The 4,208-nt window shown below is 37.1% G+C and overlaps 1 long non-coding RNA gene across 1 annotated transcript; it reads right to left on the reverse strand.

Moving 5' to 3' along the window:
• Window positions 1–2,046: 2,046 nt before the first annotated feature.
• LOC106011659 lies at window positions 2,047–4,122 on the reverse strand. Its single transcript, XR_001184797.2, has 3 exons — window positions 3,877–4,122; window positions 3,175–3,234; window positions 2,047–2,076 (listed from the first exon to the last, which is right to left on the reverse strand). It is a non-coding gene; the product is annotated as an uncharacterized LOC106011659 (long non-coding RNA).
• Window positions 4,123–4,208: the final 86 nt, after the last annotated feature.

A 4,208-nucleotide genomic window follows, 5' to 3' on the forward strand; every position in this document is an offset into this window, starting at 1 on the left:
ATATTTTTTACTGTTTTATTTTGTTATATTCTTTTTTTTGTTTAAATATATTTAGATCTATATATCTTAGATTATTGGTCAGGGTAATAATTGTGTATTGTAAATAATCTTAATTCATTAAGTCTGTGGTCAAGATAAAAATGTAATGACTGCAAAAACGTGCCTGTGTGACTCGTAAGCAGAAACCAAAGATAGTTTTTCGGTACATTTTGAACCGTCATGCACAAAACAGAAGCATGAATTTGCCTATTTCCATGTGCCATGTATGCATATTAATATTATTGTTGCCTTTTGGTTGTTGTTAATAGAACAGAGTTGAAAAGTCTGAATGAATAACGAAAATATGCTTCTTTTTTAAACCTGCACCAAACAGCGCGTCTTCAAGCGTTGTCGAATGACTTGGATGATCGTCATCGATGACTTTAACAGACAGGCGAACCAATGAAAACGAACCTTACAACACCGTTAAAAAACTCCGTGTTATCGATTTGTTATCGATTAAGTCTGCCACGTCTTCGCATTACTGCCTTTCCCTGTGTGTTATTTAACGATGTTCCTTTTTATAAATAAGCCTTGAAATTCAAGGCATTCCTTACAATGACTCACTCAATAAAATTGAAGCTGACATAGCCAACTGTATGAAGGAAATCGAACTCACAGCTGCTCACTTAGTTCTATGGGAATGACAACTGAGAAAATGGGACATAACTAATGAACAACTAAGTCTCTAGAATCACGGGACAAGGGAAAGAACTCTAAAATTATTTTGCCTTCGGCAGCCATCATTGTTCTGCTAGCATAATTTTTGCTGGAATCATCGTTTCGGCACGGGTCAGCTGGTGAATCATCCGTTATTAATTATCCCGATATCAACAAATTCACCATACAAGTAAGTAAAGCATGTACGTTTTTGCTCTGTAGAACTGGCAAAAGATCTTTATGTATAAGAGTGTAGCTCTCTAGATCTAATCTTTCTGACGGAAAACAGTGTGGATACTCCCGCTTACAATAACACACCCACGTCGAAATGACCAGGTCAGACAGAGCGTGAGCAATCATTTTCTCCTCATCATATGGTGAACCTATCAATACGGCATGCCTTGGCTTGATTATTTTATTTTATAACTACCACATTACTTTGAAGGCAATTCAACAATTGTTTTATTATTTCCTTCCAGAATTTTAACAGCACATTTGACCAGACAGGATGATGGAGTAACGATATGAGGCAGAATTATTGTGGACCTAGGACTTTTCTCAAGGATTCAAGTTGATCACAAGTCTAAAAATGGAGAGTCCTTGGAGTGATAGAGATTGGCAGTATTTCACGGATTATAGTGAACTACCGTTGTGCATACTCCAGCTTGACCCTGCGGATCGGGCAGTCATTCGGATAGCAGGTAGGCACTCTCTGTCATAATTTTTCTTCACTGTATTTTGTAACTGTTGCTTCCCTTTCCTCTTGCACTTTTAAATTTATGCTGGTAGAATCTAGATCTAGAATCTAGATCTAGATCTAAATCTAGAATCTAGGCTTGATTTCCATGTCTTTTTTTTTCTTTTACTTTCCAAAGGAGAAAACTTTTTTCTCCTTCTAGATCTAGATTCTAGATTTAGTTGGTGGTTTTGTTTTCAGCCCTTCGGGTCAAAACTAAATGTTTGAAGGCGACATTGATTTTTATCTTACATTTTTATAAATTTTAGGCGCAGATCTAGAATCTAGACTTCTAGAATCTAGATCTAGATCTAGATCTAGATTAGATCTAAATTATTACCATGATGACAATGATGAAATCGTACCCCAGCTCCTCGCAGTCCAAGCCTGCCTGTTCATTTTTTCCCTCCTAATTTTTTGGTGTATCGTATCTAAAAAAGAAACAGCCGATGTTGTTGGTAGGATCAATTTGCTTACCTAATTGTCGTAGTCTCGACTTGATCTGAGTCGCAGAGCATTTCAGTGTTTCAAGATCTGTAGTTAGGCTTACACCTGCAAGGCTTGTCTTTCAGCGCCATCGACCTCTTGTTGCTGACCGATTGATTTGATGATTTATGTTTTCTTTGCCAATCTGGATTGTACTGGAAGAAGAAAAATTTAGGACTGACCTAGAAGATGTCTCATTTTAACACCTTCCATGCGTTGTAAAATGCTTTCCTCTCAAAATTTGAAGCTGATATTTTTCATGTACTAGATTTAAATACCTCCTGGAATCTCATTCTCCATCCTCCTTTTTGTTTCGTAGCAGTGTCCATGAGGTGTACACTTATAAGTTATACCATGTATTTATTTATTTATATATAGGCCTGAAGTAGTGGGTCATCTAGAAGTGTCAGGTAATGTTTGTCTAGAAAAAAAGAAGTACTTTTTGCACTGACCTTCTCTTATTTTTGTATCATGTCATGCAAGTTTCAAGCAGCTTTCAAGGATTATTGATTGAACTGTTTTTGAAAGTTCCGTTGTACTGAATGAAGAGCTTTTTGACATTCGTGGAATACACTCAAGCTAACTGATACTCTTAGTGTATTCATTTCACTGGTCGCTTCACACCTGTCGCAATGTATATAAAGTACTTTCATCTAGAATTTAATTTTTATATGTTATAACTTTCCATTTTATGTGGGTTGTTATTTTTATATACGTGATGTAAATGTGTATGAATTTGAAATAACTATTTTGCAAAATAGATCTTACATTTTGGCTCTTGATTCTAACCCAATACAGATGGTCTTTAAAAAATGTTTAGTATAGTAGGCCCCTACTCTTTTAAAATAATTATAACTGGATGTTTATTATTATAATTACAATGACTTTCAAAATGTAAAAGAAAGAATTTCTCTATACTTTTAGTAGCATTTAATTTTAGAATGAATTCCTTTCTTCAAAGTTGAGTCTGGCTGCAATAATTCATTGGGTTTAATCTGAAGTCCCCCTCCCCCCCAAACCAACATCAACAGAAGTAATGGCTACAGCTACCACGACAAAAATAAGAGCTACCATTTATTATAACAAAAGTAAATGAGTGCCACAACAAAAGTAAGGACAAAGAACACTACTTTTTTTAAAATGAAGGAAAACAACTACAAATAAACCCAAAATTAAAGACAAAAGAAGCAAAAACTTCCACCTTGATAGCGACAGTGATAATGACATTTAAGCAAAAAGACAGTCTTGTTTACCTTTGCCTTTGGCCATCATGTAAAATGATGAAATGTTGCCTTTGGGTGCACAGGTTGTTACTGAAACAAGAAAGAATATATGTCTAGTTACTTTTGCGTAGCATTACTTTAGTGTTGATATATATATGAAGAAGTTGAACAGGTACAGCACTTACTGTAACTTTCACAAAGAACACTGTCGCATTTTGATGATACTGCTTTTGATGCATCTTTTGTTATTATGTTTGGCATTTATTGCCTTCAGTTGTTCACATTATGATGCAAGCTGTGGTTCGTGGGCGCTCGGTCTGTGCTGCAGTTTGATCCTTTCTCTGTTTCTTTTCTGTATTATTATCTTTATCATCCACATATATGCCCTTATCGAAATGCTGTCGTATTAACTGCTTATTCTACGACAGCAACAACTATAACAAACTCTGAAGTCAGTAACCATGCTTCTGTCTCTTTCTTTGACTTTGGTACCTTACCACGATCGTGGCTTACCAAAACAGCGCTGCAGTACGGTATTTCAAACAGTTTACTGCGAAAGTGGGCTACCCAACTAATGGCAAATCTCCTTGTTGTTACATTCAGGCCACTGCTGCCTCTCTTGTTGTCAGGACAGGGGCCTTTTGATCGGCCGCTAGACCTGTCTTTACACACACCGTCCGCTACAGCGCATCTGTTAATAATTTTGCTCGTGGATCGAATTTTAGTACCCACCTTTTGGTCGACATTGAGTGGACATCGTAACTTGATCTGTGAAATTTCATAAAAGAGCACTGGTTGGTCGGTGTAGACAGCGGGTGAAGTCCAGCTCGAGGAAAATCTGGTTGAAGTGTCTGCTGACTGGAAAGTCTGTTGCGTCTCCGTCGTGTCTCGAAGAACTATACGTGCGTGGATAATAGTTGGAGTGTGAAATAAGCTGGGTCTTTAGCCTTGGCAGTGCATTATGAGAGAGAGAGAGAGAGAGAGAGAGAGAGAGAGAGAGAGAGAGAGAGAGAGAGAGAGAGAGAGAGAGAGAGAGAGAGAGAGAGAGAAAGAGAGAGAGACAT

Source organism: Aplysia californica, unplaced genomic scaffold (genome assembly GCF_000002075.1).
Source record: "Aplysia californica isolate F4 #8 unplaced genomic scaffold, AplCal3.0 scaffold00157, whole genome shotgun sequence".
In the NCBI taxonomy this organism is placed as follows: Eukaryota; Metazoa; Mollusca; class Gastropoda; order Aplysiida; family Aplysiidae; genus Aplysia; species Aplysia californica.